The sequence below is a fragment of the Peromyscus eremicus genome, chromosome 13 (genome assembly GCF_949786415.1).
Source record: "Peromyscus eremicus chromosome 13, PerEre_H2_v1, whole genome shotgun sequence".
Lineage (NCBI taxonomy): Eukaryota > Metazoa > Chordata > Mammalia > Rodentia > Cricetidae > Peromyscus > Peromyscus eremicus.
The window spans coordinates 44,722,323-44,745,523 of NC_081429.1; the positions used below are offsets into that span (position 1 = coordinate 44,722,323).

General features: G+C 37.6%; 1 protein-coding gene across 14 annotated transcripts in view; it reads right to left on the reverse strand.

Moving 5' to 3' along the window:
• Window positions 1-23,201, reverse strand: part of Map2 (microtubule associated protein 2) — a 152,405-nt gene that overhangs the window by 65,519 nt on the left and 63,685 nt on the right. For 2 of the 14 annotated variants that reach the window (XM_059278821.1, XM_059278828.1), the window contains one exon: window positions 7,231-7,339. The exons of the other annotated variants lie outside the window; for them this stretch is intronic. The gene's annotated coding sequence lies outside the window, so the exon portion shown is untranslated. The remainder of the gene's footprint in view (window positions 1-7,230; window positions 7,340-23,201) is intronic. 14 annotated transcript variants of the gene reach the window in all.

Below are 23,201 nucleotides of genomic sequence, written 5' to 3' on the forward strand. Positions count from 1 at the left end.
TTAGTTATCACTTTGGGCAATCTCCTGATCTAAAAATGCATCAGTACTAAAGTAGAGGAAAATTTGAGGTCAAATCAGTGGCTTACTTTATCAATAACCATTCTTTTAAAAATGTTAACATGTTACCAACACAATTTTTACCTTTATATTGTTTTTGCAAAGAATTTTTGCAATGTTCCGTGAAATCATATACATTTTTAACAACCCCCAAAACAATAACAACAACAACCGTACCTCAGGACCCATCTTAACCAATGTCTTTGACATACAGTCTAAATATTGACGCATTAGTCAAAGAATTGTGTATTGGGGAAATTTGCAGCATGAGAAAAATAAGAAAAAGGCAGGAAGAGGTATGTCTAGAGAATATTAGATTATCAGATAAACTCAACTACCCTTTAAAAATACAACTTCCAAGAGAACCTGAAGAGAAAATGGCCAGTACTTTCATTTCAAAAGTATTCACATCAAGCCACTTAGATATAGTTTTCTGAGTACTATGTATGTATTATGTAACGAATGAAGGTTATTGACTAAATTTTTCAATAAACATTTCTTAACTCTACCTATAATACAACAGGGTCTGACATTTTTCTACAAGCCGAAATCTTACGGATAAAAAAAAGAAAACAAAACCGAAAACAATAGTGTTAGAGTTACGTTGTGCTTAATGATCTCATTTCACTACTAAGTCAAGTAGGATCTGAAAATGCTACAGCGTTGACGTGAGCGAGGAAGTTGGGAATTACAGCAGAGGATGGATTCACTGTGGGGGAGGCATTTTCTTAACCTTAAGTGAGTGGAAGATACCGTATGACCTTCTCTTCCATGCGGATGCTACTAAGTTTGGAGATGTAACTGGCTGGGTGATTCACCCCTCCATTTGGAAAGCTCTTGCCGGTGATGTAGTCTTATTGATGGCTTATCGTTCCCACACAATGGATGACAACATACGTAATGACTCTCTCTAATGGAAACCAAGAGCACTTTTTTTTTTTTTTTAAGAGTAACCAAGGTGAAGACTTCCAAACAAACCAAGGCAGTGTTTGAGAGAACCTACTTCTTACTATTAGCTGTTTAGAGATCCCACATATAAACTAAACTGTTGTGGATCAAACTTTCCTACCAGATTTCCAAGAACCAGTTGTTTGTTTCTCAATTTATATTTACTTATTATTTGTGTGTGTGTGTGTGTGTGTGTGTGTGTGTGTGTGTGTGTGTGTGTGTGTGTACATGCATGCATGTGTCAGTGTGTTCATGTATATGTCAGAGCACAACTTTATGGAGTTGGCCAGTCCTCTCCTTTCATCTTTATGTGGGTTCTGGGGACTGAACACAAGTTCTCAGGCTGTCTTTGTTGACTAACAAGCACTTTCACTTGCTGAGTTATCTTGCTGGACCTGCTTCTGAATCCAATGCTATTCTTCGCTTCCTATGCTTTTTACTCATATCAAAAAGAATGAGACCAGTCCATTCATCTCAGCTAATTATAACACCGGAGAGCCTCCCAAATTGTTTCCAAAAGTATTCTGTTTATCTTCCATAAAACCATATTTAAACAGCATATACAGAGCTTAGCTTTAAAAACATGGATTGAAGGACTCATGAACAAACTAGGAGTAGATACCTCACCTACAACGTGCAAAGAACTTCATGGTCCAAAGAGTTTTTTCCAACTATTCCTGTGTGACTGATTACAAAATTAAAGCAAATAATGCAAAGGAAAAGTTAATAGTTACATTTGTTATGGTTATAATTAGCCCGCCCCTTACTGTACCACCAGTCATTACACGTAATCATTTTAAGTCGTTTTTCTACAACTTCTGCTGAAATAACAGGAACTTGGAAACTTGGTCAAGCACATGAACTAGAGTTACTTGTAAATCTGTCCTGAGTTATATCACCAAGGACATAATAAGCATGCCCAGAGGTATGGCAAACAGCCCAGAATGGAACCTGATAGGAAGAATGTACCCTCAGGATTAACATCCCTCTGTATACATATGAGAAACTAAATGTGCCCATTTTATAAAGGTGATCCAGCAACATTCTACCCCCCATTCCATTCTGCACCATGTACCAGTCAAATATCAAATTACCTGATAGAAGAATCTAAACACTGTGCTTTTTAAATTGTTATGGTATCTTCACACATCTTAGAGATGAAGTAAATTATCCAGATTCAAATAGCCACCTTCTGGATACAGAGCTGTTTTCCATAGCATCTGAATCTCTGTGTGCCTCAATGTCCTTTACTATTCCTGATCAAAATTTCCATACCCTTCTTTGGCCCAATCTCTTTGTGTGTGTGTGTGTGTGTGCAGAGCACATAGTGAGTACAGGAAAAAACTTACATAAAGAAGTCCAGGCTTTGCTAATGTATCTTTTTGAAAAATGAATAGGCTTTGTGTTTTATAATACTTTGAGATGTGTAAAAAAAATGGACAGGAAGCATAGAGTTTCCACAAACTCATCATTTATAATTTTTTCAATTCTGAATGTCTTTCACTAATATAACACATTATAGTTAATAAACAATATTTATATATTATTAACTGGAATCTTTTTGTTTGTCTGTTTCAGGGTTCTAGTTAAGATACTATACTATATTTAATTTTCATCTCTAGATTTTTCTAAGATTTGACCTCCTGGGTTGAGGAGTCCTATTCAAATAAACCATACAATTGGATTCTACTGAAAATGTCTGATGTTTTTAAATGATTAATTTTGGTTTATATGTTTACAAAGGAAATAACAGGTTAAGCACTCACCAAAGTGGAAGAGGTGCTATTCCACACAAGTGTGCACACTTTGAACCTTCTCAGAGTTGCTTCCTATGCTGCTTGGTATTTCCATTTCAGGTTGATATGATGATGCAAAGTTTCACAAAACAACTGGCCAGTAGCTGTTTCCTAATATCCTATATATTAGCATACCTAAGAGGATCTGGGAAATATTTAAGTCTGTAGTGTACCTTTAACTCTAAGAATTAAAATTTTATTTTATTTATTTTTTAGAAATGAAGTTTATTTAGAAACCAAAGGACACTGATGTGTGGTTATGTATTTGTTTCTGTATGAGTGTGCATAGGTAAGTGCAGTGACCACAGAGGGTATCAGAACCCTTACAAATGGAATAACAGTGGTTGTGAGCTACACAGTGTGGGGCCTGAGAACCGAACTTGGGTTGTCTGTAAAAGCACTATATACTTTTGCTCTTAAACAAAACAAAACAAAACAAAACAAAACAAACAAACAAACAAAACCACTCATCAATAGTTCTTACACATCTGGGAGTTCTTGATAGTCAAAACAACAGCATGATAATTACTTACAGCTCTCAGCTAAATTTGACTATTTCTCATCTCTCATTTCCAGGACTCTGTGGAACACATTTCTCAGTGAACAAAAACTCTTCACATTTAACTAAGAGACCAGTATCTAAATAGCATGCTTTTCAGTGGTCATCTACTTCAAAGACTCACATCATTTGTTTTTAAGAGACTAAACATTTTACAGTGTAAATTTCTGAGTGTTTAATCTTTTAAAAATTTGGATCTTTTAAAAATTAATAAAAAACTAATTTTGGAAGAAGGACTACCTCAGCACACTAATTTCACTCAATACCATCATCGCAAGTAAATCAAAGTCCTTACCCAACTACATGACCAATGGTGGGTTCCTCAGACATCATTTCCTAAGTTTGAAATGTATGTAGTCTGTCTATTAAGTGTCAGTCCTCATTATACCCACAAAGCTACTGTGACAGGAAGTAGGATTGAAAAAGTGTGTTGCTGCTTTGGGGGAGGAAGCTTCTTGCATCAAAGAAGATGCTATTGGATCATGCTAATTTATGTTCACAACTGATTATTGCAATGGGATGATGCATTTTACTTAAATTCTAATGGAAGTTCTGGAGTCACATTTTACTTGTGTTTCAAGTTGCCAAGAGGTGGACTTGTGATGGTTAACCTTGACTGTTCACTTGACACAGTAGGAAAGATGGGACTTCAGTTGAGGCATTGCCCCTATAAAACTGACCTGTGGGCATGATTGTGGGACATCTTCTTGATCGTTAATTGATGTAGGAGGGTCAAGCTCACTGTGGGCAATGCTACCCCAGGGCAGATGGACCTACACTGTGTGAGAAATGTAGCAGGGTAACAAAGGTGAAGCAAGCCAGTAAGCAGCATTCCACCATGGCTTCTGCTTCCGTTTGTCCCCACTTCCAGGTTCCTGCCTCTGCTTTTCTTGATGACGTTCTGTCAGCTGTTAAACACTTTCCTCCCCAAGTAGTTTTTGCTCAGAATTTTATCACAGCAAGAAAAATCAAACTAGGGAAGCAAGGAAACAGTTTGAAGAAAAACTCAAGAAAAACTCAATTAATGACTTTAAAGTGAGTGTATTCCAATTTTCAATTACTTAGACTTTTTTTTATCTAACATGTTAATTAATATATGCCCCTGCAGAGTAGTTTTGTAGCTTATGGGTAGGTCTTCCCATTATCAGTGCTGTTCCTTAAAAAATTTTTACAGTATTGAAATTATCTTATATTTAAATACATATTTTAACATTTTTCTAGGCTTAAGATTACACCCTGTGCTTCAAAACTTGACCAGTTTACTCAAGTATCTGTCTGAGTGTGGTAAAAGGATTCATGTTTTTGTGTTTGTGAGAAAAAAAAATTAGACATGACCACAGGTAGCCCAAATATCTGTCTCTAAATATGATAAATTACTATTTAAATATTATTTTATTACATTATTGACTCTTGCAGTAAGGATCTATACAATAAGAAAACTTTCATTGAAATTTAGAAATAAAATAATATATTTTACTTATTTCTGATAATTCTTAGTTTACCGGACTATCTATATATCCCACATTCCCTTTGTCAAGTTTAATGCTTCCCTCCTGCATTCTCCCAATTTTAAGTTGTTGCTATTGGATCTTTATGATGACTAATTGGTAACATTTATCAAATATTTTCTGAAATCAAGTAGGAGCTATATAATAAGAAAATAATAATTGTCACATTACCTTTCAACACTTTACTTTAAGGCATGATTTTTATGAGAAAGTCATGTGTTACTCGCCTTACAATAAATTTCTATTCATGTATAAAAAGTGTATTAGACATAAAACAGAATCAATTAGTCTTTTCTATAGAAAAGCTTGTGTAAAACTTTAATAATTTAGATTGTTCAGGTAGATTATAGGTGAGCACACTCTATCAGAAAAATGTGCTTTCTAGAAAAAATTTTTAGTTTTAAAATATAGTTTTGTTCATCTTTCTTGGAATATTCAATCATTTTCCACACAAATATTGCTGATGACTTTAGATGACAACTTTTGACAAGTGACCATTGATTTATGTTGGTGATGGCAGATTAACACGTTTTCATTCTTTATGAAACTAGATGTGCAAATTAAAACACACTGCACTTATCACCTGGTTTAAAATACAGAGTGTTTTTCTGCCCCTCCATCTAGTATCAGAATGCCTGGATCCTGCACATGAAAAAGATTGTGTGTATGCTTTGATGATTCCTCCATTATCTGTTCCTTAGAAAAAGTAACATATATACATAAAATGTATGAAAAAGTGGTTCCTTAATTCGTATGTCCTTTGACTGTGTAGAAATGAGAAAACAGGATACAGCTGTCACACTGCCTCCATTGTTTAAGGAGAAACATGAAAGTAGAAACGACAGGAGACAATCCTCCAAACAGTTCTGACATCTTTCTGGGTTACCAAGGACTGTTTTCTCCAAGAAAAATCTAGGGGTAAGATTCAAATCATGACACTTTATGGAAAAAGAAGCCACTCTCTCATTTTTCTACCTACTTGCTTAATGATTTGGTGTTTTCCCTTGTTTTCCCTCCTTTCCAAGTGTAAAAGAGGTTAGTCAAAGATATACATAACTGATACCTTACAGGAAAGTAAAAGCCAGCAGGTATCAGAATGTGGGTTTCAAGTAGTTGTTTACTGTTGACTGAGTTAGTCCTCAACTACCAACCATAAGGCAAACATGAAGAGAATGTTTCCATTAGAGATGGATGTTTGGCCACCATTAGCTCAAGAGAAAATAACTTCGTTTTGTAGCTGTGGATGATGGTGGAGGAGAGGCAACTGAAGTTCAACTCCATCTAAAGCACATGTAGTAGAACAAATGAAGAGACCTAAACAAGACCGAGTACATATAACAGAACATGAAATAAGAGTTTAGAAATATCCCCACAATAAAGTATTCTAATCCATCTCAGGAAAAAGTTTCAAAATTATGAAAATGAAATGCTCTTAGGTTATCAACTATTCCAATGCATCCTCAAATATTTTCAACACACCCTCTCTAAAACAAATGTAGTAAATCAGTTCCTTGGGGGCGGGGCTTGCAAATTAGTCTTTTTACTGGTGACTATGACAAAGCTTGAGGACTAGTGTTTTCAGACAAGCCAATCACTTCAGGAAAGAGCAGTGAGGAGCAAAATTACAGAGAAGAAATATCGCTACAGAGTGACCAAAGGAAAGGGTGGAGTCAAGTATGTTGAGAGGACACATGATCATTCTTATAAATAGATGTGCTTTTCATGTCCATTGCCCAGAACTTTTATGATGAGTTGATAGATCTAATCATGAGATAGACTGTTTTTATTCTACCTTACAGGGAATAAGGTAATTTTTAACTTGTACATAGTTATACTTGAAAGAGGCAGAAATACCTTGAAGGAATTCTCTTTTTAAATTTGTCCCTCTTCTATGACAAGACAACTACTTCATGTTGTACAACGATGGCCAGACTAGGAAACAATTCAAATTGCTATTAGAGTGTTTATTTTTGCCTAATACTTGGCATTTACTATTGGCTTATTAAAGTATACTTGCTTAGTTTTCTTTACTGGTTGATGGCTTTGTACATGAATGAGGTGATTCTCAGTGCGAACGTGTGGTAGATGATTATGAATGTGCTGAATAATTCAGATGTATGTGCTAAAAGGGATGAAGTGGACTAGAACTTTCCTCTTAGGATTCCTGTACAAACAGGTACTTCATTGTTTGTCTTTGGATTAAATATTGGAAAGAACACAACATATTTAGTCATCCATTATAGTTCTTAGCAGGCAGCATTAAATACTGTCAGAAACTGGCAAAAGGGGAAGCTGGGAAAGTCTAAAGGAAAACTCTATTATGTGTCAGATTGAGACAGATAAGTCTCAGTTTTTATAGTACCTTGGCACAGGGACTTTAGGGCATTTTCTTTGAGACATTCTGCCCTATCAATCATGAAGCATGCAGTTCAATCCAAACAGAGGGCATATAATTTTGTTCTGCTACTTATCTAGAGAGGAACAAAAGAATCAAACAAGCAGTTTCATAACAGAATCAAGCAAATGAATATTGCTTCTCTTTTTATGGAGGCTCAATAATGCTTTGTACAGTTACTACCCAATCCCAGTACCACATAAGAGAAACTTGGTTTGATCTCTAAAGGTATCACAATTTTATGTAGCACATATTTATGTATTCTAAGGGTGTTTCTAACTTTAAGCATTTGCTGATAAATGGCTTAAAACCCAAAATTGCTGCCCTTTGTCCTCCATGTAATATCAAAGGTAATGTTCATAATGACATGAAAAAAAGGAAGCTGAAAACCTAGGTATTTGTTTTGGATCCTTTCTGCTTTTCTCAAGCTAAATATAGAATACCTACAATTTTATCAGATGACTCATTCTTCATCACACACCACGCTAATTAAAAATTAGTATAAAGAAAGTTAGTGGGCACAGAAGACATTAACTCTGATGATGATAGACACGGAATATAAAACCTCCCAGTGTTAGGTTATTGTTAAACCTGGATAATACAAATGAGTCATAATTCTAAGCAGGCTGGAAATGCTCACTAAATGCTGCCACACCATCCAATGTAACTCATCATCCCAAATTGAATAATGACTTTTCTACTGTGACTTTGGTATGCAACATACATTTCACAACTGTGTAATACATCTAGGCCCTTTTATATATTATACACATAGAAGATCAAGTACCTCTCAGAAATAGTCTAAATGCTATAGTCTAGAACTCTAGCTCTACTAATGGTATTTAATTAAGGATATGGACTTAGATGCTAGTTCTCTGCACTGAGATAAATAATAGGTCTCCAACAAGAAAACTAAGATTGAATCATGGTTCTACGAATTACTAAATATGTCATCTTACATATGGCATCAAACTTGAAGGGTATAATGAACTACTGAAGCAATGAATATCTAAGATTTGATCCCTATATCACTACTGTTAATGTTGAAGTTCGATCATCATAACTTTAATAATGTTTTAAACTAGTATAAGTCAGGATATAAAGCTTAAGAAGGAAATTATAAATTGGACTTTTGAAAGTGGATGATTTCATTTCAAAGACACCCAGCATCAACTGTGATCCAAGGACTGTCAGACTCTGTTGAGTATCACATAACAAAACACAGTAAAAATCAAATCTTCTCTGGGTACAAATGTGAGGAAAATCATATAGAATTACAGATGCTCTAAAGCTTTATAAGCCATGGGTGTTACATCACCATGACATGAGGAGCTTTTAACTCCTCAAGAGGGGAAGTCATTGGCTGGTTCATAAGGTTGCTACTATAAAAAAGAATGGTTAGCCCCTAAGGATAAAATGCCCTGGACATTTCTTTCCTGGAGGTTATGGCATCTGTAATCTTAGAGGCCATGTTATTTATGACAAAATGAGGTACTCGGCTTAAAAACAAGATTCTAAAAGTTGGAGAAGGAAATGACAGTTCTTAAAAACACAGGAAAAAATAATAAGGGGATGTAAACTTGCCAATAAAAATGTTTTAGAACATAAATTCCAAATCTGGAAACTGATTTTCATGAATTAGATCTGCTGTTGGAAGACAAAGTCTTGGTCAATGATGAGAAAGAGCACTTGCTCTCAGCCTCGCTCTTATCATTCCATCTTAGCTTGTCTCTTTACAAAGTTGCTTCTTTGACAATTTCATACACATATATAATGGATTTTTTTATTGCTCCCTCCCCCACCTAATCTTACTTTCCTCCTACGCCTTCATGCCTTGCTCCTGCCTACCAGTCCCTTTCTTAGATTTGTGACTTTTGGGTTGTGTTTGAGCCCATTTAGTTTAATCAGGGTGATCTGTAGGACCCTTGGATTAGAACTACATTTTGGAGCCTGGTGGGATCATTGATGACTAAACAAGGCAGTAACTCCATCTCTCCCTGTAAAATAGTTAAAATACTCCACCTCTATCAGATAGTTCAGCAGTGATGTTCCCTGAGCCCTTCCTCTACCCATGCCTAGTTGTGGACAGGCTTGCCCACTCATGTGCAGAGCCAGGTATCTGCAGCTGCTGTGAGCTCTTGACTTTAATTATTGTGTTTTGCCCAGAAAATGGCATTTTTGCACTTCTTCTTCCTGTCTCTCTCCTCCTACACTCTTTCAGTTCCATCTTCTGCAATGTCCACTGAGCCTGAGAGGGGACAGCATAAATGTTTTGTTTAGGGCTGAGGACCCAGCCACTGTTTATGTTGAACATCTTGTGAAACTATGAGTTACTTCATTTACTGACAATCACTGGAAAGCAAGGCTTTTTAGATTAAGGTTGAGTAGAATTTTTCTAAATATGAACATAAATATTTAGAAAGCAGTTTGAAGCTGTGCTAATTTAGCTAGCCACCATATTAAGTTCCTTACTAAGGCCTATGGCTCCACCTACCATGGGTTTCTGATCAGGCTCACAGTACTAGGCATGCATTCCCGCCTGAAGAGTAGGCTTCAAATCCCAAACAGAGAATGATTGGTTACCCCTATAACATTATTGACACTGGTTCACATGTGGGCACATCTTGACTGGAAGGTTGGTATTGTAGTTCACAGGTAGGTAAGACTGTTGACACCTTTTCTTCCTTCCTTCCTTCCTTCCTCCCTCCCTTCCTTCCTTCCTTCCTTCCTTCCTTTTTCTTTCTTTCTCCTTTCTTTCTTTCTCCTTTCTTTCTTTCTTCTTTCTTTCTTTCTTTCTTTCTTTCTTTCTTTCTTTCTTTCTTTCTTTCTTTCTTTCTTTCTTTCTTTCTTTCTTTCTTTCTTTCCCAGTAACTTTTATAGAACCTTCTAGATCCATGAAATCTATACAGCAAGAAGGAAGTTTCCACCTCAGTTCTAGTTTGATTTATCTATGTCATATAACTAAGGTATATAATATCTTCAGCAATGGGGTCTTACCATCTAGTTCTGGTGGGCAGCCAAAAGGACTAGCAAGAGCCTCTCTTGTTTGGGAAGCCTCTGGGGCTCCTATAATCAATTCAAAAGGTGATATCCCACATCTGGTATTTTGTTTAATAATCCACTAGGAACAGCTTTTCCCAGTCATTCTGCGTCTCTCCCTTCAAACTCTTTTTAAAATGTAAATTGTATTTTTAAATTCAAATTTAAGATGGCAGTCTTTTGATGAATAATTCTCCCTCTAAGATAGAGCCAGGTGAATGAAGTTTTGCTTCTAACATGTTAAGATTAAAATCTTACGCCACATCTAGTGGATATAACCAGAGGCAGACCACCATTAGTCAGAGCATTTGCTGTTTGTGTGTTTTGAAATTCGTATACTCTTTGTCAGTGCTTGTGATTAAGCAAAGTCAAATGGCCATTCTGTCACGAACATGACAAAAATCAGCTATTGTTTAGAATGATGGAAGGCTGAACTGATGATGTTAAGATGTCCACTCTAAGATTACAACTCTAATTCATCAAACAATTAATTAGTTTACTCTCCAAAACATTAAAAGAAAAGGCTTAGTATATCTGGGAATTGAAAAGATGTTTGAAACAATGCTGTTGTAGGAGGTTGCAGAAAACAACAACAACGTACATCTTGATATGTGCTGTCAGGGAGATGGGGAGAGTTTTAGGCATGCATAGAAAACTTTTATTACAGCACCTCCCATGACAGGCAGCATCTGAATGTAAAGCATGAACAGGACTTAGCAGAAGATAGGTCAGGAAACTTAAAGGGAGAATGTTGATGCCCAAATATGTTTTCCCCCACTTTGCTTTGTCTTTTAAAACTTAGGCTGGGGAAGAATTTTTGGAAAGACACTCTAACGGGCACTTTCCCAGTATTCTCATTACATGATTCTTCACTCTAGGTTAGAAGTTCTTCACTGTCCCATCTGTTTCCCTCACTAGGCTGTGAGTTCCTGGTGGCAGGCTGCATTTAATTTATCTCTGTACTTATAGCACCTGGTCCACCGGCACAAAGGAGGCTAAAGAACACATGTCTACTATAGAATGAAGACAGGACAGATGTAAAGCACTGATTGTTCCCTGTAGCCCAGAAGTGAAGGAAGACATAGGAAAAATGAAGCAAAGACAGAATCATAAGAGATGCACTAAGTCTCACCCAGGCTCTGTGCTGGAGGGCCTCAGCATCTGTGAAAGATGGGGAAGAAGGGTGTGGCTTATTCAGGTTTATTATTTAGAATGAAGCAATAATGGACCAATGAAATGTGAACTGGAGGAAGACTAAGCATGGAGATGCTCTTAGAGACAGTTGCTTTAGAAAAAGGGCACGTGGACCTGAACTATGACAGTGTATTTGGGATGCAACGGGTTGGATTCTATGTGAGGAGCTAAACTGATAATGAATTAATTAACAAAGCCTAACCTCAAATTGCTATAATCTGTTAAATAGATTTGTTTTTACAAAACTGCCTTGTAAACTAGTGTCTTCATGTTGAATTGTCTATTATCTATCTAACTACATAACTTATTGATCTGCTTTCACAAGAAGAGAATAAGACATTATCTTTCATACTATATTGAAAGGTGTTTTCATTATTAATATTTTAAGTCCTATGCCAATGTTCTGAAGAGTTCTGCTTCACTGAAATTTATTATTGACTGTCTTAGTTTTTAATGAGCTATAGAGGTTTTTTTTTTTTTTAAATTGTTGTTCAGTGTACTGATGAGGTTATTTAGAATGTCACTTGTTTTCAGATGTGAGACTAGGCTAAACTTGTGCGTGTGGACAGACGTGGTCAGAACTGCATTCAAATGGTAAGGCACTGGAGCAAGGAAATAAAGGTTGTGAGCAAAGTAGGAGACAGTTCAGTGGCTGTGGAACTGGATCTTTCTCCGAAAGGCACCAATTTACAAATTGCTTTAACGAGATTGTCTTGAAGCGTTCATTTAAGTTTTAGATTGTTATCAATGTGGTTATTGTGCTCTCTCGAATTCATTCAATAAACATTTATTGCTTACCAGTTTTATATCAGAAATTCTGTTATGCCTCACGAATAAAATGCTGATTAACATATGGACTCTCTCCATAAACAGCTCACACTCAATTGTGGAAGACAGAGGAGTCTGAAGTCTTCAATCATAGTAAACACAGTAATGGAGAGTGAACAAAGAAATATTAATCTTCCAAGTCATTACTATAAAAAAAAACTATAGGCATAAACTAGTGAGTTTATATACATTTATATATGTTATATACATATATATTAGAAAATATACATTTTAATAGATGCTACACTATGACATGGATGGGGGGTGAAACCCAGCTAGTGACAGCAGACTCTGGCTTCTAGAAAGGACTTTTATATGACCCTATAAGTCATATAAAAGTGAAGTTTGAATTATATAAAACAGAAAATTCTTTTATTTCTTATTTGTTATGGATTTGGGGCAGACTATGTGCTGTGGTGTGCTTGCTACTGGCTGTAATTGTGACTCACAGGAATTCTGAGATAAGTTGAAAGTTGCCTTGCTTACTACATCAGTGAATCTAGCCTGAAAGGATGCCCATAAAATCCTTATCATTTGGAATTCCCTCACAACTCAGGTTGGATCCAAATGGGTCAGCCTTCACATACAGTTTGACTTCTCCCTTTGAACAGACGTCTTTGTACCCTGGAGTGAATTCTAGAAACAAGGTCAATTTTTATGGCTGGCTACTTGCATTCTGTCAAACTCCTGAAGCGACAGAATGTGACATAAAATATTGAAAACCCCCAGGCCTGAAATGTATATAATTAGTCCAAGGTTATGAGATGGTAAAATATTTTCAAGTAAATGAAAAAAAAAAAAACCCAGTGCAATTAATTTATCTACAAACAACTGTTTCTATCCTATATGTAATGGTCAATTTAATAGTAGGCACCTATGCAGCAAAATTTAAAAAAACATATCTGAACAAGTTTAGGATGTTATTCAATGGTATAGTGTGTGCCTACTCATGCTCAATGTCCTGGGTTCAGCACCCAACACCACAAAGCACCCCCAAAAACAGAACAAAGAAATATAAAATTAAAATAATACACACTTCTAGACAGTAACAAATACTACAGAGAAATATATTATTCTTTTAAAAGACAACATGTTTCATTTGCTTTTTATTAAGCACAGCAATGTTAACATTTCATCAGGGACCTAACTATGAGAAAGAAAAGGAGCTGGGGGGTGGTGGCACATGCCTTTAATCCCAGCAACTCGGGAGGCAGAGGCAGGAGGATCTCTGTGAGTTTGAGGCCAGCCTGGTCTACAGAGTGAGAACCAGGAAAGGCACAAAGCTACACAGAGAAACCCTGTCTCGAAAAACAAAAACAAAACAAACAACAACAAAAAAAAAAAAATAGAGGAGATTTAGGCTTTTAACGGCAAGAGAACTTGGCAACTGAGGCTGGTGAGATTCCTTCGGCAGGTTAAAGATATGATTGGTGACAGAATCGTTGGACAGGAAAGTCAGAAAAGGCCTAGTGTTTTCACGGATGCTGAGTGTCTGAACTTAGGTCCTCGTGCTTGTGTGACAACCCTTCTCTCCAGTTGCCTAAATAATCTTCAGTTTCAAGGATGGATTGGGGCGATGACCTCGGAGGAGAAACGGATGTGTTGCTGCTATCTATGCAAAGTACGAAAGGATGCTCCATTAGGGAGGAGAGTGTTGCGTGGGGCAAGGATGCTCCTGAAGGACCAGAGTCTGTTGTGGGCATAGAAGCCATGGGGCGAGAACGAGCTTCCTGTGCGTGAGGCTGTCTTTAGACAAAGGCAGAGTGCTAGGAGAACTGTTTCATAAACAATTTGGTCCAGCGTTCAGATTTATCTCAACATACAATAGCTTCTTACAGGATACTGTTGACCTTTAAAACAATCACGCGGCTGCTATGTGGGAAAGAGAGGGGGTCGTAGTGGAGCAATAACAGAAACCAAGAGTTCAGTTTGGAGTCCCTCGCCGTTATCCCAGGAGACAGGACAGCGACTCTGAGGACAGGATGCTGAGGAAGCCTGGGAGAAGATGGCGGATTCTCGATGCCAGGCTCATTAGCTGAAGAACGGACTTCTTGAAATCAAAAAATTACGGTGGAGCGAATAAGGCTGAATATGTTTTTATCCAAGCACAAATATTTCAGTTTATGTTTTTGTGTGCAGGACTGGGGATTGAACACAGGGCCTCATACATGTGAGGCAAGTACTTTATCACTGACTATAGCCCCAGCCATTAACAAATATTTTATATTATATAATATAGTTACTCTAATCTACCATAAGAATATTATATTTATAAATACCTATGAGTTTGCTACTTTCCTGCAGAGCTTCATTGAAAAACGTGCCTGCCTCTGTGCTCTGTTCCAATAGCATTTTCTCAGTATATACAAAAATCCATTATGTAGGCATGTGTGACATTTTAGATATTCATGGTTTATAGAGGGCACTGTAATTTGAAAATTCCTCTTGGTTTGTCAACAAAGTTTTCTTGAACATTCTTATTTCCCCAAACAAGGCTCACTATAATTGTAAATATATGCCCCCAGTCAAAACCCATAGAGACTTTAACTAAACACTGCTCTCTGGTAACAAGAACTCACAGAGCCACAATGCTGTGCCACTGAAAAGGTCTTTTGTGTTTTTCTGCCCTTTGCTCTCCACTCAGGATGGATGACTACTGGATCTTGCCTCATGCTTTGCTCACAGTGAGTTTAAATGACTCAGGCTCTGGCACCCGCTCACTGAAGTATTTGCTTTAGCGAATTCTCAATTTCTCTTCCAGAGATTACAGCTGCCTCTGAATCAAACTGCCTTCTGTAGTAATTACTGAGCACAACTGGAATCCTTGACATTCATTAAAAAAAATCAGTGCAGGTGGGAGCGAAATGAGTAGGAAAAAAAAATTACAAGACATTATCACGGTTAGACACATCATCACACTTCTTAGGAGGAAAGATTTGACAGACACACCCAGAAAACATCAGCCTCCAACTTCAACCATGTGGTTTTTACTCACTGCTTCTCAAACTTCTCACAGTTGGAAGCATCAATTTGTCTTTCTTCATCTACTTTAGCAAATAGCCCGTTCTCTTGGGATTTCTCTATTTTAAATGTTCTCTAATGCCACGCGTACGTGATTAAAGTGTCACCAACTCTCAAAGGGAGGAGAAATTTTAACTGTTGGGGAATAAATAGTGATCACACACTGACTGTTAAGCGGTTACTCACAAACCCCCTAGAATTCCATAGTCAGAGGAAAGTAACACTCTGTGACAGAATTCATTAGCAAATAAGCTTAGTTGATGGAATACTGAGGCGACAGAATTACTTTTGTACAACACCGAAACAATACTGTGCTGGATAGTGTTATGTCAACTTGACACTAGCTAGACTTCTCTGAAAGGAGAGAACCTCAATTGATAAATAATGCCTCCATAACATCTGGCTACAGGGCATTTTCTTAATTAGTGATTGATACAGGAGGGCCCTGCCCATTGTGGGTAGCACCATCCCTGGGCTGGTGGTCCTGGGTTCTATAAAAAGCAGACTGAGTAAGCCATTGGGGACAAGTCAGTAAGCAACAGCCATCCATGGCCTCTGTATCAGCTCCTGCCTCCAGGGTCCTGCTCTTACTGCTTCTGATAATGAATTGTTATATGGAACTGTGAGTGAAATAAACCCTTTCCTCCCTAAGTTGCTTTTGGTTATGGTGTTTCATCATAGAAAGAGTAACCCTAAGACAAATATTAACTTCTTATAAATAATTGGATACAATGGCACTTGCCATGTGTTCATTACCATCCAAATACATAGTACTGATTAAACAAATGCAAAATATGACAGGGGACTTTGTGATTACTTGGGAGGTCATCAAAATGTAAAAAAAAAAATCTTTACATTTTAAAAAAAGTGCTAAATAGTGTGGGTATTTTCCTCATTAGTCTACCTTTACTTTTCCTTAAAAGCACACATTCCTCTTAAATTCAGAGTGCTTTTATTTGATACTCCAATTCATGGTTCTAACAATGAATTTAACTATCAAAGTATAAATATTTATTCATTCTACAATGAAGCTTTGAAAATTATTAATAAGTTAATTCCCTTAACAAAAAGTTATTGTAGTAAGTGAACAGCAATACCAGACATCAGAGTTTGTTAGCTGTTATCTTTATAAACACTATTTCTATAAAGACCATTTTTAAAGAAACATATTTGTGTACCGTTGTAGGAATTAACTTTGATAGACTGATTTGCCTATTACATTTACTATTTTAACATGATATAGGAATTATGATTTACTATTGTGTCTGCATAGTGTGACTGACGTCTGGCTTTGTCATCACTTAAGCTATTTGACCCATGTATATAAAGGTCCTGCTTCATAGACTTCTACTAGAACTCAGATGTTTTACTAGCAGTTTACAGAGCCGCTTTCTTCTTATTCTGGGTACTTAGGTAGAGTGCCCTTCTCTGCCCAGATGAATATGAAAAAAAAAAAAACATGAGTGGAAATGCAGCCCTGGCCTGTATCTACCTTCCATGTACTTCTTGGTTTGTGCTCTTTTATCAGTTGATTATAGATGATGATGAAGCAAAATCACAAATGGCAGGAGCCTGGGTCCTTGGTTGACTGCAAAAATTACCTCCCACCCCAAGCAGTACTGTTGAATGGGACCAAAACAAAGCTATGACAAAAAGTTCCAGAACTCCTTCTTAAAGGAGTTAAGTTAAATTAGCTAACCTGAATAGCATACTTGGTCTGAAAAAAAGTATAATGCATTTTTTTCTTTTCACTTTAGAAAAAAAAAGTGTGTGTTGCTGTGGGATGGTCTGTATGTCAAATGTGTTGTTGATTGGTCAATAAATAAATCACTGATTGGTCAGTGGCCAGGCAGGAAGTATAGGCGGGACTAACAGAGAGGAGAATTGAGAGAACAGGAAGCTGGGTGACAGAGACACTGCCAGCCGCCGTCAGGACAAGGAAGATGTAAAGTACCAGTAAGCCACAAGCCACGTGGCAATGTATATATTAATGGAAATGGATTAATTTAAGCTGTAAGAACAGTTAGCAAGAAGCCTGCCACGGCCATACAGTTTGTAACCAATATAAGTCTCTGTGTTTACTTGATCGGGTCTGAGTGGCTGTGGGACTGGCAGGTGAGAGAGATTTGTCCTGACCGTGGGCCAGGCAGGAAAACTCAAGCTACAGTGTGTGTGTGTGTGTGTGTGTGTGTGTGTGTGTGTGTGTGTGCTCAAATGCACACTCTCTTGCATGCATGCACATATATGCTGGTGCCCTCAGAGACCAGAAGAGAGTGTTAGATCCCCCAAATGACCTAGACCTTGCTATGTAGGCAAAGATGACCTTGACCGTTTGATCCTCCTGCCTCTACCTCCTAACTGCTGGGATTACAGGAGTGTACCATCATGTCTGGAAAATGTAACCTTTAAAGAAGTTGTTTCTTCTATTTTTCGAGATTATAATAGAATGCAACATTTACAAAGGAGAAGACCAAGAGCAGTGACAGTATTAAACAAAACACTTCAAGTCACCCTCCCCAGGTTGCTGCCTGCACAGCCAATCCTCACAGGCACGAGAAGAGCCGTGGGTGTTGGTGTGGGAGAAGTGAGAGCAAACTGGGAGAAGGGGTATTTCTCTGATATGTGCTCCTCTGCTCTCGGGTGTAGTTAGAGTGCAGATGGTCCACGCTTTAGGTGGGTTCTTCTGGAATATGTGCCACAGGGAGGACAGAATTTGCAGTCACTTTGCTAGGAGCACAAGTTTTTTTGTTTTTTGTTTTTGACATTTTCCCAAGGACATGGTGAAAGTATCCAGTTTTCTAAAGTGAAGCAAAGGCAGAACCTTTACACATGCCTGTCGCTGTGATCCTTCTGTCTGCCCTTCTTACTACTTTAGGTGACTCTCTGTTTCGTTTATCTGCCTGAATGTAACAATGTAACATTTTCCTGCCTTTTATAATAATAATATCCTGCAATATCAAAATGCCAGCCAGTGTCATCCTATTTTTTCTCTTTTTTAGGGAGGGCTATGAATATAATCTTTCTCCTATCTAAAACAACAACACCACACACACACACACACACACACACACACACACACACACACACACACACACTGGAGTGTGGGCACCCACCCACGCACTCACTTAGTAACCACAGACCCCAAGAAGAATGCCAATAAAACAAAACAACATCCATAAAATCTGTAGTCACTTCTCTATTACTTCTTTATGATTACTTGGACTCTTTTCAATCTTTTGTTACTCAGTAACAAATATTAACAATGTTTTAAATATTATCCACTACTACTGTTGGGAAGGCACAACAACAAGAAAGGTGAAATCTTTGTTTCTGAGAACATGACCAAGCCATGGAGACAGAGATGGAAATGGTAACATATCATACGTGATTTTTCTTTAGTCCAAGACTGTTAAAAGACTATGCATGTGTCTTACTAATATAATACAAATTATTATTAATACAAATTATTTTTAGGACTATTCTCAGTTTGTATAAACTTTGAAGTGATAGCTAAAATATAGAGGGGAAATGGGGGCCTTCATATAGAAGGAGCATAATGAATAAAGACAATGATAACAATGGAAGGTGTACATTTAACTAGGAAGCAACAGGTATTGTGGTTGGAGGGGGGAAGAAACAATGGTATTAGTGAGGGAGGGTGTGTGTGTGTGTGTGTGTGTGTAGAAATTGTTCAGAGATATCTGCCATGAGCTCTGTTTGGGTTTGTTTAGGAAGTTTTTATATGGAAAAGAGAAACAAGGTGATGTACTCTCAGCCTTCCATGGTCACAACATGGAGAGTGGCATCTATTTATAAGGATCAGGAAAGTGGCAAGAATCAAGGTCATTACATGATTCAGACAAACATATTGGAAGCCTGGCCTGAGGGGATAAAATCTGGGAGATTTCTGAGATCACAGAGCCCAGTTAAATGAGAGAACCGAAGGAGAGGACGGGTGATGTCGAATTACAACTCATCACTTGAATATAGGCTAATTTAAAAATAAATTCTTTGACTTCTATCAGGGTGTGTCAGTAGGTAACAACAGAGATGCTTAAGGCATTGATAGCCAGAAAAAGGACAGGAAAGTACAGTTGGAGGTAGGAGCTGGGCAGTTACTGATGTTTTCATGCCCCTTGATGCTCACTAATATTTTGTTGCATTTAATGCTATAAATTCTTCATTCTCCTCAACTCAATTCATGCCTCTGTAAGAGCACTCTTAGTTCATCTTAGGCATGTGTCCTCCTTCTATACTATGCTAAACTCTTCTGTTTCTCTTCTTCCCTCACCTATAATGTGAATGGTCCTCAGTGTTCTTCGCTTTTTTATGGCACCATCTTCTCCATACCTCTGTAGTCCCAACATTTCATATATTCAGTAAGCATATACATCCTCAGTCCACAAATTCATTCTTACCTCACCACTAGCTACAGATTTCATTTTCTACAGAGTTCTTGTCACCATTACATGAGGTGCATGTCAATGGTGGAAATCTCAAATTTTCTTCTTCAGAGTTGACCCCTTAATCCATTCTGCATCTTTGCCATCCAGTGAAGCTTCACAGGGCAAATTATCCTGCTCAGAAACCTTTGAGTTCTGAGATAAAATGTCACCCTGTAGTCATAGCCTAGGCTAGCCACAAATTCACCACACTCCTGCCTCAGCCTCCGAATGATGACTGAAAATTGTTCCAGTGAGCAATGAGGAGGAAATGTTTGTTTTGATTTTGAAATAAGGCAGCCAGGATGGCCTTGAATTCCTGACAGTCCTCATACCTCAGCCTCCCAAGCACTGGGACTATAGGCATGACACTCCACAGCCTTCTCCAGGTTTTATATTTGTATCTGTTCCCAGCAATAGAAGCCTGAGGCACAAAAGGGACACAAACCAATCACACAACTCCAGAAAATGGCAATATACTTTCTAAGGACATAGCCAGATCTCTGGGATAGTGGCTGAAGGCTAGCTTGAAAAGTTCCTCATAACATAAACTGCCCCTGATTAGAATTAGTTTGAATTATCACAGGACTTTGAGTTTAACGTGCCTTAATCTCAGTCACATGCATGCAAAGTATTTTGTAGAAATGTGGGTTTTTGCAACTATGTGTATTGAAATAGGTGTGCATGTGAACACCCATACACACATAAATATGTGCACACCTCTTACTAAGTATATCTAGTTCATCCTTCATCAGGAGGGCCAAATGAATGCATCTTATTTTTGCAGTTATGTGCAGATCTAAAGATGGAATGTTAATTGCATCTGAAGCACTCCCTCCAGCTACTTGCCTATTTCCCACTATCTCTGGGTTTTTCATTTGTTTCTTCACCTGACTTCTTGATGCTTTAGTCTCAGAAAGTTCTAACTTCCCTTCCAGGTGGTAAGCAGAGGGCAGAAAAAAACCATTACAGGAGCCTGCGTGTCCTTACACAGCTTCAGAAAAGCTGTCAAGTTATGGACCCCTCTGAATACAGTAATGGGACATGCCAGTTATCAATGAATACTGCAGAAAGTAAGAGGAAGGTAGCAAATAGATTTACATATTTTAGTTGCTTTGGAGGTGTTAGTTCATCATCATGCCGTTCTTGCAGTTAGCTCTCTTCTTCTTTTTCCCACCTAAGGATGTAGAAGCCTGACAACCATGTATGTACTTTCTAATCTATTTTAGTGGTCACAGATTATTGGGTTAAAGTTGAGGTGATTAAAAACTGATAAGCAAATACTACATAAACCTGGCACTGATGGAGAAGTAAGATGCTGAACCATGGCTGGGTGAGAAGCAATAAGAAAATCTTGTCTTTATGTAAAAGAAGATATTGACAATCATGTGGAATCAAAGTGAGCAAAAAGAGATGGAGCTGAGGGGCCCCAGAGAAAACTGTATGCTACTGGTTAGATATAGATTTCGTCTCTCAGGAGTTCATATACTGAAATTTTATCCCATTGTGAGGTTTTAAGAGAAGGAACTCAAGTCTCTTGGAAGTTTCAGCAGTGGGGTTAGTTAAACTAGACAAGGCCATATGGGTAGAGACCCCTTAACTGAATTACTAGTTGTTTTATGTGAAGTGGAAGAGAGACCAGATGATACATACATGTGTCTTCTCTGCCATGTAATGACAACATTGTCTTGTGACCCTGACAGATGATGGCCTAGACCTTAGATCAGAAGGATGAATCAAAATAAACTCTTTTCTTTACAAGGTACTTTGCTTCTGTAACAACAATGTTCTAATAAAAGGCTGCTCAGTAACCTATAACAATCTTTCTGCTTAAGTAAAACTATATTCCTATTCAATACAACCTAGTATCTATATTGGCTGAGACAAAGTTATCACTATCAGACAGCAAATGTCTTCTGAGTACAGCAGGACTGAATTGTGAAACCTACAACCAGCTTCCTTTTTTAAATAACTTATTCTCAAAGCCTATAAAATAATTAATTGGATAATAAGCATGACTGGACCACTATTGCTTTTACTTATTTATTTATTTACTTGTTTATTTCTTCATTTTTTTTTGTGTGTGTGCACACATGAGTGTGTGCACACTCATATAGTACTCCATTTCATATGTGGAAGTCAGTAGACAATTTGTAAGAGTTGGCTTTCTGCCTCCACCCTGTTGGTTCTGGGAATGGAACTCAAGTTGTCGGGTATGGTGGTAAGAACATATACTCAACTGAACCTTCTCAGCTCTCCCTGATCACTACTCACTTATTTAAACATTAGGCTATGTGCTTATCAGTACCAAATGTTTTCCTTTTCTTTTTCTATTTGGCCAAACTGTTAAAAGACAATCCTTAATCGCAGCAGTCTTTTTACAGCAGGTGGTGCCCACCTCTGCCTCCAAAACTCCAGCCCAAACAATCTGCTTAGGACTGCTGAGGAAGCAGAAGAATGTGCTTGTGACTCAGCCTGCTAAGTAGGAGGACTGTCATTGTTATTTTAACTCCTGCTAGAGGATGTGGGCAACTCTCCTTTTCTCTGTCCCCAGATAACTAAGTAGATATCCCTCTTTCAAACCTCACCCAGGCTTAGCACTGGTCAATAAGAGCCAGAAGACCTGGGTACCAGGTGTGATTAGCAGCTCACAGCAGAGTACAAAAGGTTTCTGTAAAAGCATGATCAGACATCCTAAAGTCATCAATCAAATTTATTTTTAGAATGGATAATCTACCTTGAAAACAGTCGTCATAGAATCATGAACAATCTTTGTGAGGTAGTGATCAGTGCAGGCCAAGGTACTTATTTTTAGTAAAGATGGCAAAAATACCAGGTTTTCATTCTCTTTTTGTTCGCTCTTGGCGCACTGTGGCCCTACTGTTTGTCTTTCTGTTGCTAAGTGTTCCCAACAATATAAATAGTCATCAAGTGCAGCTCCTACTTATAAAACTAAAAACATCTTCTTACACAAAACAATTCTTAAAAGATAAGCTCTTTTCAGCTATGAATGAAGAAAAAAATATAAATATTCTGAAGGAAGGTACAACCTAAGTCATGTTGAATTGTAGCAGATTACAATATTTAGGTAAAAGACTTCAAGAACAATACATATTTTTTATTCTTCAAATATCTTCCTCATGCCCACCTAGCTAGCTTCTTCCTAACTTCTATGTAGTTTGGGACTTTTGTATTATAAATTAAGATTAGAGATGATAAAATCAGCAACCAAGTTTTTCACAATACTATAAAACCATAAAAAATATGACTTGAAACCAGGAAAGTGTTTGAGCATTGAAAAAGCAATGGGTTCTGCTAAGACACATAAAGGAATGCTTTAAGAGCTACCAAACATCGGTGATGTGCTTTGTGGGTAATCTATGGGCAAAGCATCTACCTGTCATGTTTCCCAGG